Source organism: Vidua chalybeata, chromosome 5 (assembly GCF_026979565.1).
Source record: "Vidua chalybeata isolate OUT-0048 chromosome 5, bVidCha1 merged haplotype, whole genome shotgun sequence".
In the NCBI taxonomy this organism is placed as follows: Eukaryota; Metazoa; Chordata; class Aves; order Passeriformes; family Viduidae; genus Vidua; species Vidua chalybeata.
Window position 1 is genome coordinate 23,568,781 of NC_071534.1, and position 19,061 is coordinate 23,587,841.

The following is a 19,061-nucleotide window of genomic DNA, read 5'->3' on the forward strand; positions in this document are numbered from 1 at the left end:
CAGACAGGACAGATGCCCTGTCGAAGCCCTGCTTCATTTGGTGGGCTTTAAACGCAAGATGCTTTTGGCCACATGACTTTACCATGCAGGGGGTGAACTTAAAAGGAAAAGGTTTTTCACCCAGAGGGTGGTACATGCTTCCCAGGGAAGTGGTCACATCACCAAGCCTGTCTGAGTTCAAGAGGCATTTTGACAACACTCTCAGGCACATGGTGTGACTTGCGGGGTGAGTGTCCTGTGCAGGGTCAGGAGGATCATTGGATGCAATGATCCTGATGGGTGCCTTCTAACTCAACATATCCCCTAACCAAACACTTTTAAAAGGTATAATCTGAACAGGGTACCAGACTATAAAAGACAACAGGGTTATGAAGTATCAGACTTTCAACATTGATGTAATCTGGATCCTTGAAAACAGTACCTTGGCTTTGTTTCCAAAGAATGGAAATCTTACAGTAGAAAGAAGAGCAAAACAGTTTTAACTGCAAACATTGCCACTGAACATTGTGGAAGACCATCCAGCCCCAGCTTCCACTTGGTGTTCTCCCCATGTGAGCCCTGGCAGGCTGGCAAGAAGGGGCAGCCACAAGGAGAGATGCCCATGGCAAGGCCATCTCCCTCCCTGCCTGCTCCTGCCACACTGCAGCTCCCTACTGCAGATGTGGGATGTGCAGCCCCAGCTCAGACTTGAGCCATGCAGGGGCCTCCCTTCCTTGGTTTTGGCCTCTGTTCCCTGTCTGTACATGTGTAATTAGCCAGCAGACAAAGGTGCCAGCAGACAACACTCAAGAATCCGTTATGTAGTTCCTGGGACCACAAAATCCAACAAAACCCATGGCAGATCACACAGGTCTCAGTTGGAAAAGCTTTACCTTGCCAGTTAATGGAGAACATATGTACAACTCCATATGCAATCTTTGGAAACTTAATACTCAGAAACCACCCTGTCAAGATAAGGTTGAAGAAAAACGAAATCACAGTTCTTACAATCCAGTTTTCATCTCCACCAATTTACCCTCCAAGCCTCCTGCTCTCCAGGCAGTATTTTATTATACTGTGCACAAAGGGGAGGAAAAAAAAAGTAAAAAAAAATTACCTCTTAGGTTGCCAATTCATTCCACATTTCTCTGACTCTACAACATGACTGCTCTTCCAAAACATGCCTCAGCCAAAATTCTGCACACCCACTGTCCCAAAGAGCTGAAGGGCAACAGGGAAAAGAAAAAGGGAGACTATTTCTATTCCAGCTGCTGCTGCCAGAAATTGAGCTATGAACCCATCAGGAAAACTAGAGGACACAGAAGAACAGGGTGCAGTACGTTACATAGATTCTGCTTTTCGCTCAGAAGCCCAGAAATGCTTCCTGCACACAGCAACAATCAAACTTGTCTTTCTGGACTGAAATTATTAAATAATGGAACAAAGCGCAGCTTTTGGTTAAAACCACAGAAAAACTCTCTGTAGGGTGAATTTGATTTAAAAATTATTCTCCCTAAGATTTGGCTACTGTACTAGAATAAATATTCTCAAAGGGACCTTTTCTTCTGAGCAGCTCTCCAGTCTCTGTGAACACGGGCGCTATTCCAATACACCATGCCTGTCTATGAAATTTATAATAATTTGGGTGAGTTTTGAAAAGGTCTAGAGGACTCAGAAGAATATCTTCAATTATTTTTCAAGAGGGCTCACATGCTGAAGTCAGTAAAAACCCACCTTTATGAAAAAGCTAATAGATATATTATGAAGAGGTGTCTGAGGTTAAACATTTTAAATCAAGTGGATGTAATATGGACTATAAGTCAGTTGCATGACCTTAATTTAGACTATTTAAAACCTAAAACATCAACACATGGAAGAAATATACAATGGAATTAAACTGATAAAAGTTTCTGAACCTAAAGTTCACAGCTGTATATACTGTAGATCCTACACATCAACAAGCCTAAGATATTAGACATACTAAACTTTTAAGTGGATGATCAGGAACATGTACCTTTCTTACAAAAGAATGTATTTAAAGGCTGTCATTTTTTATTTCTTCCTCCATCTTTATGGCACCATTATAAAAAAAATACAACCATTTAAGCAATTAAATTCAAAATTTCAGGCACTTTTTTTTTTGTTTTGCTTTTTTTTTTTTATAAATAGTAGATTCAAATGGTGAGACCAAAGTTCTACTAAATGTCAGGACAGACATAGTACATTATCATGAGAAAGGTTACTTGAAAGTGTTAGCAGTGGAACAGATTTTGCTGCTGTTAAAGGTCACACACATTTTTTCTAATAGTTTCCACTGGAGTAAGATAGGGCCATTTTGGTAACTGCTCTGCAACAGCAAAATGGATAGAACTGTGCACTGAATAAACAGTAAAAGCCTAGGAACAGTTGGGTATTTTTATCTAACTGGGCTATCATTTTGTGTATATACTGATATCATGTATTTATACAGCTAGAGAATTATATCTGTAATGGTTACAAAGCTACAAGGATTAGTCACCAAAATCAATTCTATCGCTACCAATCCCAATAAATATTAATGTCCCACGTAAAAATACTTTCTCTTCCACAGGGAATCAAAATCATTTCAACTTCACAGAACACTTGTTTATTCCTAAAATTTCCATGACTATTACCTTACTCTGTTTATAAGAGGAATTAGTACAGTTCCACAAAATTGATAGTGTAAATCATCCAAGTGGCATCAAAGGACAGCGTGCTTCCCTCTCTGATTTTATAGTGTCCTTGTTTTGATGGGTAGCACAACGTTAGAGTTTAATCTCACAAAGGCAAATTCTGCACTGGTTGCGGCAGTGCAGGAGACTGATTTCCAGATAATTGTTTATACAATACCATCACCCAGAAGCTCCAGCACAGAATCAGGGACCTACTTTGCTGGAGAACATCCCCCAGAGAGGCAGGACCTCTCAGGAAAGCATCCCAGCACACACCCTCTGTGTCCTGCAGGGTAGTTCTGATGCATGTTTCATCTGCTACTCCACAGAAAGCAGCTGATGTAGGGAGAGATGAAAGCTGAGCCCTTCCAAGGTAGAGTGGCAGCTGTCACTCACTGATTTTGAGGAATGGGTGCTCACCTTTGAGGACCTGGACAACCCAGCTCTCATTAAGGAACACACAGCAGAACTGCAGCTCCCCTTCACACTGAAGCCACAGTGACAAGGTCACTCGTCCTCCAGCCTTGTGATACAAGCCTCCCAAGACACTTGCTAATTAATACTGAGACTCCTGGAAATGAAGCATAAATTAAAAAGATGTGGTACCAATGTATTCTCCATCTGTGACTTTGACCACAACTCATTCCACAGAAGCTGCAAGTTTTTCCATGTGATTTTAATGAATAATAACCTGGTTGCTCTCAGCTTTACAGTGACCTCATAGCTGAAAACATTTCAAAGAGACAATTCAGAGTCTTTCTCCTTTAGTGTCAAATAGAACAGAAGTAGCCAAAAGCCCACAAGATTTGCAAACGCATAAAATCGCATTTGGCTTTCAGCTATGGAACAAAAATAGAACCAAATCACAGAAGTCTTACATAGTCCCTGGAAGCTTCAATCAAGAAACAAACACGGGCTGCACCCTTTGCCCAGTTTTTGACAGATTTCTGTTTCCAGCAAAAGTAAAATGGGTTGATGGTTATTGGGTTTGATCTCCTGTGTAAAACAAGCCTCCACTTTTACTACAGCTGTCTTTGCTCAACAACTTTCAGCTAACATGGATCACATTATATGGAATCCCATCCAATTTAAATAAACACTGTGGGCAACTGAGGATTTATCACATCGATGATAATCAGTTCCACTGCTTCACTGCATTCACTGTTAAAAATATCCTTTTTTCCCCTCTTGATTGAGTTTTGGTGACTAACATGGAACCACAGGAAGTAAAGAAACCCCCCAGGAACAGAGATATTCTCCTTGTGGAGGCAGTTATATACCCTACAATCCAATGTTTTCTTTTTTTATGAAGAAGCCAATATGTTTAGTTTAAGTTCTCATTATAAAAACATGTTTTCCTAAATTCTCTGCAGTTAATTCGCCATACAGAGTGGTCTGAAAATCTTGTTCTTAATTAAACAATGCTTCTCTTGTACTTTGCATGCTTTCCTAATTATCTTTTTCTTTTTTTTAAGATGAATTGCTTGGATGTGTGAAGCAAAGCCAATGATATAGTCAGAACATTTCATACAAGCTCTCCACTTTCCCATGCTTTGAGCATCAATAATGCTATCTGGTTTTGAAAATTTTATTCCAGACAAGAAAGAAATATTAAAAAAGGAAAAAAAAAAAAAGACAGTGTCAGGATGAAAATAACATGGTTAATCAGTAAATATGAAAGTTAATTGGTTAATTAGCTAACTAGTAAAATATGAAAGAGTAGATTACTTTTTCACAACCAGTTTTCTGACAATGACAGTTCCAGCAAAGCAATCCTTTCACCACCAGCAGTTATCTATTACATGTAAGAAGCAACAAAGGAACCCACTCTCCTTCAAAGACAGGCGGCTCCCAAAATAAAAGAAGCATAAACTTCAGCTGGCTGCAGCCAGTAAAGTGGGGACATGCCAGGGTCTTTCCGATGGCAGTGTGCATGCCTTGAGAAGCATTGTTAGAAGCTTTCCCAGAGACTGACAGCTCCTACAAATAAGACATAACATGGAACATGGACCACAGTGACCATCTAACCTGCCTGCCCATACAGCACTGGCCCCACACAGGGATCCTCCCCTGAGTTCATTAACTTGGGGCCAATCTCTGTCAGATGGTAAAACCTCTAAAACCCCCAAAAGACAGGAAGTTTCACACATCGTGTGTATTTCTTCCCAACTGCCTCCTTCAGAGGATCTTCTAATGGTCTGATATCTTTTCAGGGAAGGCTGCCCATCCCTTAATTCTGTATGACCAGGAGATTCCACAATCTCTGCATAATCCACAAAGCAACAAATGTTCTAAGTGAATTTTTCCCTCTTCATTCATTGAGCACAAGTATTTCTGTCGCTTCACATTAAACTGCTTCGTTTCCTTCCACTGTCCAAGTTTGGACATGTCCATGCTCAGTCTTTGATCAGTGGCTGTGAAATACCTCCCCCTGGCCAACGAATCTGGCCCACAAAACTTGGAAATAAAACAAAGGTTTGCATAGGAACAGAAGTATTTCATCACTACTAAAAGTTGATAAAAGAGCCTAAGTGGACAAATGCAGAAGTCTCAAGTGTCACTCACAGTATCATAAAATGGTTTGGGGATCGGAAAGGACCTTTAAAGGTCATCTAGTCCTTTTCTAGTCAACTTTTCTACAGTGACAGAGGACATCTTCAACCAGATCAGGATCTTCAAAGCTCTGTCCAACCTGACTTGAATATTTCCAGGGATGGGGCATCCAGCAACTCTCTGGGCAACCTTTCCTGGTGTTTCATCATCCACACTGCAAAAAACCTCCTCCTTATATCTAATCTAAATCAAACTTCTTTGAATTTAAAACCATAACCCCTTGTCCAATCACTACAGGCCCTGCTAAGAAGTTTGTCCTCATATTTCTTATTAGTCATTACCCACTCTTTGCAGACTCAGGTACAGATCCAGTAAAAGCTCATGCAGAAATACAAGCGGTAACTGCAGCAGGAACAAATCCTCTCCAGATTTGCTTTGAATGGTGACAGCAACAGTAAAAACCATGTGCATGTTTTAAAAGCCTGTCAAATCGCTGCAGTGCAATACATACAAATATCCACTGTACACCACAGGACTTCAGTAGCAGCTAGCACTTCCAGCATTCATTTTTTTACTTTGCAAAGTAAAAGCAGTCTAATTTTGAATTGGGCCCCTGCTGCTCCTACTGATAATGACAGCAATAACTCCCCAGCAAAGATGGGGAAGGAATCCCTATCACCAGCACACATTGAACTACTTTGCCAGCAGGTGCCTAACTTAATATTATTTTATGTGGATCTGGGCCTGAACAATATGGAACAGATTTCTGAATTAAAAAAAAAAAAAAACCAAACAAACAAAAAAAAAACAAAACCCCACAAAAAAAAAAAAACAAAAAACAAAAAAAACCCAAACAAAACAAAACAAAAAAAAACAAAACAAAAAAAAAAAAAAAACAAAAAAAAAAACAAACAAAAAAAAAAAAAAACACCACCCCCCCCCCCCAAAAAAAAAACAACCTAAAGAACACCAGTAAAAAAATAGCAGTGTGGTCAGTTTGTTTTTCAAGAATGGTTTCCATAATGTTCATGGAAACTGAATGAACAAAAAGATATTGTAAAACCCTATACAGCCTAACCTTTCATCTTCAAACTATCTTTGGAACTTCAATTCTATGTATATCAGACAGGATGGGGCAGAGTTTTTTGGCTTTTTTTTCTTTTTCTTTTTAAGGCCTGACACTGAAGAGTGTTCAAGAAGGATTTATTGTTCAGGACAAAGACAGGCCCTATCTTGCAGTCCTTGCTGCAAATTCCAATACAGAGAGCAGAGGCTGGGAAGACAAGGAGTCAAATTTAACTTCATATTCTTCTTTTCTGAAGGCTGCACCCTTTTCTAGGTACCAATTCTGCAAGAACTTAAATCGATGCTTATTTTCACTCATACCAACCATCTCACTACAAGCAATAGAAAGCATATAAGGCTAACAGGCAGGGATTTGTATTTGCCTGGGGGTTTCTTGTGACAGTGGTGTGTTAATGTTTTACTCAATTTCCATGTTTTCATTCTTACCTTTGCTAAGGATTAAGACATACAATTACTGAAATTGAGACAGGCATTCTTTATGCCACAGCTGCTCTTGGACAGGCACTTCTAAGCCAGTTTCAGTGTTGAGGCAATTGGGACTGCTGGAGATTTATACAGGAACTCACAGGGGCAGATTCTGCCCCTAAGCAAAGTGAGCAGTAACCTGAACTCCTGCAGCTTGCTGATGGGTTGAGAATTAATAAACACACAGCTATCAAATAATCTCCTCATGTTCCCCCACATTTAGTCCACAGGATAAATTTTTCCTCCTTGGCACCCACACCACCAGGGAGAAAAAGAACGTTTTCGTTTCAGTCCTATGGCTAAAGTGAGGGTGAGCACTCAATGAAAAGCCATTTGTTCAAATATGGCTGGAAGTTTTTTTTTAATGATCTCAATGTTAAAATTTTGTGGCTAAACTGTCTAGACCAGATTTGAGCTGTAAAATATTCCATTTACTAGGGAAAATGCACTCAGAAGCAAGTCCACTCTCAAACAGGATACTCTCCCAAACTGCAGGCACAAGAAAATAATTGCCAGTTTATGTTAGTTTTCACTTCTTCTATTTGTCCATTCCCTTACACCATCTGTACAGCATCTTGCCTGTTCTTGCCAGATTTGTTATTGAAAGCCTGATCACAAATGACATCAGCTCAAATGAACTGAAGTTTCATCCCTATTTCTGGCTCTCTCCCCAAATGCCTTGCTCCTAAACAAGAAGATACTCAGCTATGGTGTTTTCCAGGGACTTCACCAGTCTCTAGAAAAGACTCCAAACATGGTATTGCTATTGCCTCTTAGTGTTGGGTATATTATCACATTACTTCCTTCTCCACAAACCCAACAAAATTAGCTGTGCAGGGAATTAGAAAAATCACAGATACTAGGTTTCAAATTGCACATGGTTCTTTCCTTCCTGTGCGTACCCAGCCTGGACTCAAAGCCCCAGGTCTTAGAGCCTCCAGACGCACAGAGGACACTTGCAAAGAAATCAGCAGCACCAGGGAACACTATTCAATGCTCCAAGTCTCTGACTTGTTGTTTGCATTGGCACAGTCAATGTGACACAGTCAATTGACACAGTCTCTCAAAGATCAAAGTTTCCTATGGGAGGGAAATTGCCAGTTCTTACTATCTCTGCCTAGCTTCAGAGATAGGCATTGGAATAAAACCCAAAGTTCTAAGCTATAAGCTTCTTCTGCATAAGACATTATTTCTGTGCAGACATAGCCCTAGCTATGCATATTTCAATTCCTGTTAACTTTAGAGCAACTTTGAAATGAACATGACATAGGAATCTCCAAGTCATCAAGTTTCTGGAACTCTTGGGAACATAAGCAGCAGAGGAGAGAGACTACCAATGTTCCCCACAAGGAAAAGGCTGTCACGTGTCTTAGCCCTCATCATAAAGCAGAGATTCAACACTGCATGGAGGGAATGCTGACAGGGAAGATGAAAGGAGGATGTTAAGACGCAGTGCTCCGAGCACAAAACCCACAGCCGCATCAGCAAGCTTCCCCATGACACTGCTGGTGTTTGGGTGAGTGCATTCTGCTGTTCCAAGAGGCTTTTATACATCTGAGTAGAAGGGACAAAACTTATCTCTCCAAAAGTGTATCAGGATTTGACTACAAACATAGTAGTCCTGAGCTAGAAACTGTACTAGTTAAGGTCTTAGACTTCATATGACAGACAATTAAAGTACACACCTGCTTGTACACATCAACATAACTGCTATTGAGTGGAGACCTTCCACGTGCTATTCCTGGATGCTGGTGACTATAAAGACCTGCCAAAGAACATGTCTATTGTTCAGTGCCTTGCAGGGCTGCTCAGATAACAGATGTCTTGCCATAAGTAGCAGCAAACTCTTTGAAACAGAAAATACCCTCACAGAGATCAGCAGCTTTCCAAGTTCCTTAAATTATTTCTAAATGTATTTATACACAGTACAGCAGATTTTTTTTTTTTTATATTAATGTATCCATCTGAGCCTTGCAGGAGATCTCAGTGCTGTGTGCTAGCAGTACGAAACCAGAAGCGTGACAAATAATTGCCATTGAAGCATAAAAGTCAGGGCAATACCAAGCACAAATGCAGGCTGGCTGGAAAATGGATCAAGAGCAGCCTTGAGAAGGACTTGGGGGTGTTGGTGGATGAGAAGCTCTGCACTTACAGGCAGAAAGCCAAACATGTCCTGGGGTGCACCAAAAGCAGCATGGGCAGCAGGGTGAGAGAGGGGACTCTGCCACTCTGCTCTGCTCTGGTGAGACCCCACCTGCAGTGCTGCATCCAGCTCTGGGGACTCCAGAATAAGGAGGACGTGGACCTGTTGGAACAAGTCCAGAGAGCCATAAAGATGATCAGAGGGCTGGTGCATCTCTACTAGAGGGCAGGCTGAGAGAGCTGAGGTTGTTCATCCTGGAGAACAGAAGGGTCCAGGGAGAACTTACAACACTTTCCAGTACCTAAAGGACACCTGCAAGCAAGCTTGCCCTTTTACAAGGACATGTAGTGATGGGACAAGGGGCAATGGCTTTAAACTGAAGGAGAGCGAGTTTAGATTAGATTTTAGGAAGAAATTCTGGCCTTTCATTTGTCTTCTCTGCAGCTTTCTCCTGTTACACACCTGTGCCTGGGTAAACTAAATACAGTCCTTCCCCCTCCCTCTTCCTCCCAGCGATCAGGGATTCAGACTGCAGCAGCATCAGATAAATCTTGCAGCTGCCATTGGCAGATGACTGGATCCTGCCTCCACCTCCAGCTTCCCTTCTCCCAAGGCAGCTGCTCTCAGTGATAGGCCTGCTGCCACCACCCTGGGGCTGCAGATGAGCTCAGGCGGGTGGCAGGAGCCCCTGCACAACCCAGATGCTCCTCATGCCACATCTGCCAAAGAGCCACAGGAAGCAGCCATGCAGAGCCAGAAATTCAGAAGGCAACTCAGGCTTCCCACCCCATGGAGCATGAAAAAGTGCCACAAGCCTCACTTCTGCGAAATAAATGATGCAACGTGGTTTGGTCTTAAATGTAACATCATTTTCCCCCTTCCTCCATCTACACCATAAGCAGAAAATATGAAAATTAAGTTGTGGACCAGCATCTCAAGGCACTTGTGTCAGTGGTCATCATGAGATTGTTTGCACTGTAGGCAGAATAAAGGACACAGAACAGCAGACATGCACTTCGGTCTCCTTTTGGGCTAAGCAGCAACTGAAGAACAAAACACAATGTACACACAAAAACCAAATAAAACATGCAAATCCCAGATTTATCCTTAACTAGGATTTAATCTTCTGCTTCTACTCTACATGTTCATGTGGTCTCTCATGGGGATGACTGAAAAGGATTGTCCAAAACAAATATGCCAATGCTTTCCTACTCTGGGGGTCTTGAAGAGAGGCACAGTGATTAGAATTTTTTTTTTTTTTTTACGATTTCAGTACCTGGTGAGTGTATGCTTTTCCTCAATACACACCCATGAGCCAGGACATCTAAGGATCATCCTCAACTTGTTACCACTGATGCTATCTGAAAGGACCGTACTGCTTTGCTACTCTTCAGCTCTCCCAGCTCATTGCAACAAGACAGTAAATGCTACTTATCAAGATCAGAATATGTTAAAATGATCTGAAATCCCCTAGGCTCATTTAGAAGAAGGAAAGTGTCAAGAAGCAGAATTTGGGGCAGTCACTTAAGGAGCACAGATTTACAAAAGAACTTCATTAAAATGAAGTTCCATGAATAAGGGACTTTTTCAATGATCTAGTCCCTGTTTACCCACCAAGACCAAATCTGAACATTTGGAAGAGAGAAGGAAAAGAAAAAGAAGAGAACCTCAAATCCTGGGGCTGAAATCCTGCAATAAAGAATGAATGCCTAAACCCTTCTTAAAAATGTTTCCTTCATATGTCACATTTCCATACTTGCTACTTGGGAAAGGCTCCTTAGATGAACTCTAAGCAATCTCTGACAATCATTCACTAGAAGAGAGATGAGTGTCTTGAATCGTCTTTTTGCCAGTTGAAGAGTCTCTTGTCTCATGTTTCTGAACAACATTTTAAACCAAATCTACAAGAGCTGTCTTAGAAACAAGCAACATCTCACTCTAATGTAGGTTTAACAAATTCAGAGTCAACAAAAACGTCTTTATATAGATTTTGTGGGCTGAAGGCTGTTAGCAACTCTCTAAAAAGTTTTGGAAAAGAAAGGAAGTTTTAATGCAAGAAAATTCAAAACTTAAAACCAGCAGATTCTGTGAGGACTACGCTAATGTTTAATAAACTGTGCACTTAGAGAAGTGTCAATAAGTCAGCAACACATTGTGAATCTCAAATAAATCAGCTATTGATTTCAAGACAATTCAATTTAGGCAAAGCAAACAAAAAAAGCTATTGCAACTGAAAGTCATCTATCTTTATTCTACAGACACTTGGACTTCTGAAGGTCATGTATGTGAAGAGAAGTGCTGTTCAGGTTACAAAGGAGCTGAAGAACAGTTTGAGGCTGTTCAGTCTAAATACTAAAGCCCTGCAATGCAATGCCAGCCCAGGAAAAATGTCTTGACAAAATACTGCTATGGTTCAGACAGACTTTTGTTTCAGTTCCTAATCACATCATCCTTCACAACTTGAATCCAACTCTCTTAACAATTCTTCACAACAGTGGTTTTGATTAAACAGAAAAGTGTAGATCTGCTGTCTTGACTAGCTAAAGAGAGCCTGGAGAGTACCTTTATAATTTATTCCTGTTTAAAGTACTCTCTATTTTTCTGTAAAATATTTAGGGTATGTTGTTCTGCCTCATGAAACGCCTCCCCAGACAGATGTAACATGAGGTTTCCCTCACACTCCTTGTGCTCAGATGCAGAACTACACTGATAATTTCATGAGTGGCCATGGAAAACAAGACTCAGCATAAAACAAGTGAGTGGAAAAGGGCTGCCCACACCCACAAGTGTCTGAGTGTAAAGCTGGGAAACCAGACGTGGCTGCATCTTCCTTGGGCCCCAGCCAGACCCACCCTGCAGCCCTGCCCATGGTAATTCTAGTATGAAATAGTATCCAATAGTTCAAAATGAAGACCAGCAATAGCAATGCCATTCCAGAGTCACAAGGAAAAACGTGAATTACGGCAACAGCAAGCAAGCAGAAGCCTCAGAAATTATGTTTACATCCATCATCACACACACAACCCACAAGCCCCAGTGATGCACACAGAGCCTGGGGCACAGACCTACCAAGCTGCTATTGACATGCCAGGTGCCAGCCAATGTGACCTTTTCCACAATTAAGCACATACACACTTAGAATTTCAGTGGAGTAAGTTTCTGTCATTCACTGTTGCCTCAATGTAAGTATTAAATTAAAAAGAATTTAATAAGCTGTAAGTGGGAGGGGCTAATATATGCAGACTTGACTGCAGAGTCAGCGGGAATAGCAGATTTTATTTTATAGCTATCTGAAAGAAACAGATTTATTGTGAAAGAACTGAACTCTTAAGCACCCTCCTACAGCATTATTCATCTATTTCTGCTCAAAAGCTAAACTACTTTAACTGGCCTGTGTAATTATAGTGGCTTCTGTCAGCTGCCTGCTTCCATCCCACCCTCTCAGCTCCCCAGCCAGGCTATGGATTCAGCACCTGCAATGGGCTCATGAGGCACAGCCTTTCCAGGAGAGAGGGTGGCACCTAAGTGCCCACAGGAGCCAGGGAGCTCATGTTAGAGGGAACTGCAAAAGGACTGCAGCAGCTCTTCCAGAGAGAGACAGCTGTGCTGAGGTTCTGAAAGTTTCATTTAATACACAAAAATACCCATGAAAATTGAATTTAATATCAGGAGAGAAAATTTCCATGAAGATACAGGACAACATTACTTGGTTTGACACAAAACTGGACTTCATTAACCCTACTAGAGGCCTCTGTGTAAATGCATATTAAGACACTAGTGAATCAGCTCCTCAGTGCACACATTACAGGAGAATACAGCATTTGAGCACAGAGGAGAGGAGCTTGCAGCTGCAATGTCACACTGAAAAACCAGTGGAGACAGATCTAGATAAATGAAGTAGAGAACTAATATAGGAGCGCCTATGAGAAAAGTCTTGTCCTTTAACTAAAACAACTAAGTAAACAGAAAAGAACTGACACAGGAAGAGGCTTTTCTGACCATCAGAGATACAGAAAGAAATCCACTTCTACTGGCATACTGCAAAGGAGAAACAACAAACTGGATTGAAATACCCTGAAAGGTGCGATGGCTGATGGTATACAGGACCAGAGATGAATCAAGGGAGATGTATTCACTCTCTGGCTCTGCACTGAACACAATACAATCATGAACAAGCTACTCAGTTTCTGTGCTAGGGCATCCTTCCCAGTCCCAATTGCTGTAGCAATACACATTCTGACTCAGTCCTTGCCTCAAACCATACGAGCGTACATTTCCTAGGATACCAAGGCTCCTGTAATGAAAACACTTCTAAATGTCTATCTGCATTTTACTGATACAAAGTGGTATCCATGGTCTGACTGTCACTTTGCATTCCCATTAGAAACAAAGGAGTTATTTTTCCACTCAAGAAAGAGAAGACATAAAGTGAGTCACTAGCAAGGGGATGAGTCAGTCTACTTAGATGCTCTAGCTTTGTGATGATAAATGACAAACCCCTCTGCAGTCTGGAGTCTCCTCCAGCCACAGAGCCTGCAGCAAAAGGAGGCCAGATCCTGCCACCACCTCTCACTCCAGCCTGGAGGCCCATAACAGCTCCCAGCTTCCAGAGCTCACAAGTGAGATTACACAGGAATCAAGTTAAACATGAAAAGCAATTGTGAATTTGAAATCTTGATGGAAGAAATCTAAGTTTTCAGTGGAAGGGCCAAAATACTTGCAGTGCAGTTGGTAAGAAAAGAGATCTCGCTAGTTCTCAACAAGAAACAAGTGGCACCTATCACTGCAACCTAACAAAGCCTGACAAAAAAACAACAAAAAACAATTAGGCTGTCTCTATCTTATACAGAGCAACTCTTCACCTGGAGTTTTTCAAATTAATTTACTTTGGAAAATAAAAAGCCTAAATAGTTTCAAAGCCATGCACTCCCACAAGCAAAAGTAACCAGCAATACTTTGTTTAAAACACAAGCAATTTATGGTACCATGCTTAAAAGCACACTTGGTCTAAATTACTAGCAAAAAATTAAAGAGAACAACAGTAACTATGGAAAAAAGACAAACCACAACAAGCTTTATCCTGTATTTGCCATGGTTTCACAAGTCGGACCTTTCCCAAGTTCTATCATTCTAGCCTGGCCTTATTTTGGCACAACAGTGACATTAAGCAGTTTTCAGTTACTGCTACATACAGATAGTGAGAACTGCCACCAGCTTCAGAGAACAAGTTTTTGTTCTACTACATAGTCTATGATCAGAAGGACAGCTGCAAGGTCAAGGTAACACAGAGACACACACTCAAAAGGTAATTATCTGTTTGTAGAAGTGCCAGCCACCAGGCAGAGAAGCTCTGATTTCAGTAGCCTCAAGGCAGGAAGAGATGGTGGTTCCTGCTCCAAAACACTTTCACAGAAGTAGGATCTATCAGAGTACTATCTTCTTTTAGGTCAGATCCCTTCAATTCGATTCAACAAAAAATACTGAATCAAACTGGCTTTCTTAGACTTTCCCCACTTCTGAAAAAAGTGGCTAATGTTACCTTGTTCAATTCAACAACCAATTTTAACAGAATAATGCTTTTACACAACAGCTAATATCTCATGGGCACATCCTAGTGGAAAGAACAATGCACTGTTATTACAGTGGTGGCCCTTGGATCAGGCTGCTGGATAAGGAGAATTGGGATCAACTTTAACTGGACTAGGCCACAAGAAAGGACTCAGCAGAGCATTGGAATGCTCAACCATACCCAGTAGCTTGAACTGGGTTTAGCTACAGATGCAGCCAAATGTTCATCTAACTCATTTATTAGGGAATGAGAGTGGTTTGACATCACAGGAGAGATTCAAAGTGAAAATCTGCTGTCAGAACCTTAACAAGATTTTTTTAAATATTTTTCTGCATTTTCAGGATGTGCTTTAGTCTGTGCCCACATTCTGCCTTGCAGTTGACAAGATCCCCAAGGGGATCTGCGATGGACAGATCTTGGCCTAAGAAAGTCATTAGCAACATCACCATTGACTTTTACCGTCATCTTGTCATATTTTAGACTTTTGGAACAAGCAAAATGGGTAAATTCCTCAAAAAAAAAATCAAAACTAATCTAGAACAAAACAAAACCCCCACACCATCATGGGAAAGACCCAAGAATAGGTGCAGTTATCACTTATTTGTGTATTATGTATTTTGTGGCACACAGATCTAAATCAGCCTTTGGAGTCTGGAACTGACATATCTAATAGTGCTTTCTCTTCAAGTACACAGACTGTGTAACAAAAGAGATCCAAAATTCAGTGTTTTCTTTCAAGTAAAACTCATATTTCCCAGGTGGACTAAAGCAATTATGACTGCCACCTGGCCTGGGTGCATTAAGGCATGACTCAGTTAGTTATTCTAGGGAGTCGTGTTCAGGACAGATCATTGCTTCTTACTACTGCAGGTAGCCATATTCTAAGACATTTTTTATAAAGTATTTAAAGGTTTAACACTCATTTATTTTATTTTTCTTCCTCCTTTGCAAAAACTCTTCAAAGTATGTATATTTGTCCATCCTTTTTAAAACTAATCAGGTTTCCCTCATCTTGTGTCATTCTTGCCAAAATGTTTGCAAGCAGCAGTCTCCCCTCACCAGAGTGAAGTACCTACAGCTAACACTGAAGGAAAGACCTGGGCACTTTACAGCAAGGAGCTCTGTGCATTTCAAACAAGGATATTGTGGAGGCAGCTGTCATCATTCTTGTGATGATCTAAGCTTGGGGGCCCACAGGAAAGTCCTGGTACAGCTACTTTATTGCCTGCCTTTGACCTAAGAAAGTTGGTGCAGAAAGTTCCTGTTGCAGCCAGATGCCAAACTTTGGGAAAAAATCCTCCCCTCTAAACTGTGGAAAGTCCAAAAGTTTATGGTGACAATACAGGAGGTGTGGTATTTTGGGACTCCACTTCCAAAGGAGACACTTCTCTCAGTGCAAACAATACATGCAAGTTTTGAATAAAGTGAAGAACCCACTTTGCTTGAGCCATGGCTAAGTACTTGACTTCTGCAAACAATTCCCTGACACTAATTGGAAACTGGACGCAAAGCCAGGTGACCTCCTACCCCACTCCATATACTCAGCAACTTGCAGGTATGCAACTCAAATTCCTTCTTTGTTTCCCTCCATCCACTGGAAGAGATGATTTGGTAACTGTTAGGGAAGCCATTAATAATTAACTAAGGGGAGGGGGAAAAAGTTGCCTCTTTTGTTATGCTTCACTAAATTTTTTATTTATTCAAATACTGGTCAATTATTTTTAAAAATCAGAATTTAAATATTTTTCACATACTACTATCAGGGCATTGATTCACCTACACATCTGGTATCTACTTACCAAGAGATATACAGCATATCTGTAAGAATGAACCTTTGCTTGACAAGCACAGGTTTCTCTCAGGCATTTCCTCAAGCATTCATTCATTTTAATGGTGTATGTTTCACATTGAAATTCAGCCTTGAAGATGTTAATTATTACTGGTGTTTCATTGCCCTTCTGGTGTTCTACAGCAAACCCTGATGAAATCTGTCATGTGCTTTATTACACACTGCAAAGCCTACCACAAGCAGGGTTGGTTTGGTGTTTTTTTTAACCATTCAATGCTTTCAGGGTGCATACCTGGTTGGCACACCTTTGAACTCACCTTGCTCTTCACCTACACAACTTTATCTCAGCCACTTAATTTGCTCAACTCACACAGCCAAAGATTGTGCTTTTCACCACAAGTCTCCAAAGGTTCTGTGGTGAATCAGCTTCTTGCCACACAGCTTTTCCCTGTGATAGGAGACATTATAAGCTGTAGATCCCACACTGTGCTGATACATTTGCCAGCAACTGAACTCAGATATTGCCAAATTACACCAAAATTAAAAAAAAAAAAAAAAGAAAACAAAACAAAAAAACCCCACCTAAAATCACAAAATTACTAAGAAACTTGAGGGATAAAATGGATGACCTAAAATTTGTCGCTGTGATCACATACCCAGGAACAGAAGTAGAGAAAGGACAGAACAGGAAAGTCCCAAATACAGCAGGGACAACATTTATTAAGCTTGTAGCCCATTAGCACTAACCTGTATTCAAATAACCTCCTAAACATCATTGCATGAAGCATGAGATGCAGCAAGAAAAGCACAACATGTTGGAAAAACATGTTCATAAAGGGAACATCCTCATTTGCCAAGCAGTGCTTCACACTCATTGTCACAAATTAGCATTAAAGCCCTGCATCCCCTCAGCCAGCATAAAGCACATGCCAAATCTATTTTAGTGTTGTTCCCTTTTATTAGATATAGAAATCACATGCACAATTCACAGATAAAATGAACATGGATTACATTCTAGTTCTTCATCTCAACATCATTCGGTACCATTTATTTCACATCAAATTAGAAGACGTTTCAAGTTCCTTAGCAACAAACTCAACCAAATATACAGGATGGCACTGGATAGAAATGTAAAGTATACTGATACAGGCAGATATCTCCAGCATGAGGCCCTCACCCAGTAATCCTGGGAGTATTCAGCAGTTTAAAACACTGTTTGTACAGCCTCCTGGGCCTACCATCAGACAGTGCTGAGAAGGTTCTGACACCAGGAAAAATGCTACGCTATTAGTTCATGCACAACTTCTGTCCCATCTGCAACAAAACATGCAGGAAGCATCTTGCACTTAAGTGGCTGTCTTACAGGTGACTTCTGAATTCAGGTTTTCATGTTTCCTTCAGATATTGGATTCAAATTAGGTCTCACTTTGCTCACAGATTTCCTACTGTGTCGAGATCCTAACATAACCACAGCCATACCAAGTGGCAGAATTTACAAGCAAAGTATGCAAATAAGTGAGAAGTGCTCAGCATGGACCAGGATGACTCAGCAGGTGATCTTTCATATATATATATATATATGTATAGCTAGAGGAGTTAACAGGGGTCCCTGGGGAGGAGGGCTGGTTGTCACTTCAGAAGGGTGGATTTTATATTAAATAAATAATATACATTAGCAGTCTAAGAACTCATTAGTATTTTGTAAGTATTTTACATATTAAATTCTCTGAATTCTAATTACACTAAATGGGAAAGCTGAAAGCAGAGCCTAAAACTGAGCTGCTAAGCACTTTGAACTTTCCCATGGAGAACTGGCAATTTCAGATGCTGTAGGTCAGCCAGCTGATAGTGATCCTACAAAACCATGCTATAAAAAGACTGTTGTAGCACAGTGACAAAATAATGAGAAACTTTTCCTTTGATTTCTTCTTAAACAGCTTTTCCACAATCTTACACACACAAAAAGAGCTTTTAAGTTTTCTCCTCTCTCATTTTGCTGAATTTCTCTAACAAAAAGTAGCTATGAAAGCAAGAAACTATTAAACTGTTCATTAAGGACAGCAATTAAAGGTGCTGGAAGGAGAGGGCATGAGGACCCATGACATGAAATCACTTTGGCTGATCCCCTTAGCAAGCAGAACAGCTTCACAAGGCAGAGTGAACACCAATCCCCACAGCTCAATGCCATGGGCCCCCTTCTGAAAAATGTGGAGTCAAAATTTATTTTCTCTGCTTCACTGGGAGCCATCTGAGGGACACAGTTTCATCTCAATTGGGTAAAGCAGACAGAACTCAACAGTTTCAACTTCCTTAAGCAAGTAAACTTTGAAAACAAGCAATTTTGCAGCAGGAGATAGGAAAAAGGAAAGGAAGGAATAGGTCACTGAAAAGTTAAATAAAGACAGAAAAAGGTCAGTTAAAACAATTTTTAATGGAATATTAACAAAGGAAGTTGGATGAGAGTGCTGCAGTGTTCTATACAGAGAAATAGTTCAGTGATTAAATAAAACAAAACACCAAAGGCAAAGGATTTGCCTTACTGTGGAGTCATGCCTGATCAAAAATGTGTAATTAAGACTCTGGGGTTTGTTCAAAGCCACCAGAAACAGTTTGAAACAAAATGAAGTTTTCCTAGCACCACCAAAAACTATGTTGCTAGGAGCATGTTGGAGGTCAGAGAGCTTACACTGAGCCTGGAATAAAAAAGTTAAATAAAAATAAAAAAACCCTTTCTCATCTCATTTGTGTCCACATCACAGAGCATTCCCAGGAAACCTTCACTTG

The 19,061-nt window shown here is 40.7% G+C and overlaps 1 protein-coding gene across 4 annotated transcripts in view; it reads right to left on the bottom strand.

Annotated features, from left to right (window-relative positions):
- CHST11 (carbohydrate sulfotransferase 11) overlaps positions 1-19,061 on the bottom strand; it is a 157,840-nt gene that overhangs the window by 120,309 nt on the left and 18,470 nt on the right. The window contains exon 1 of one of the 4 annotated variants that reach the window (XM_053943707.1): positions 1,097-1,176. The exons of the other annotated variants lie outside the window; for them this stretch is intronic. The gene's annotated coding sequence lies outside the window, so the exon portion shown is untranslated. Of the gene's footprint in view, positions 1-1,096; positions 1,177-19,061 lie in introns of those variants that run through there. 4 annotated transcript variants of the gene reach the window in all.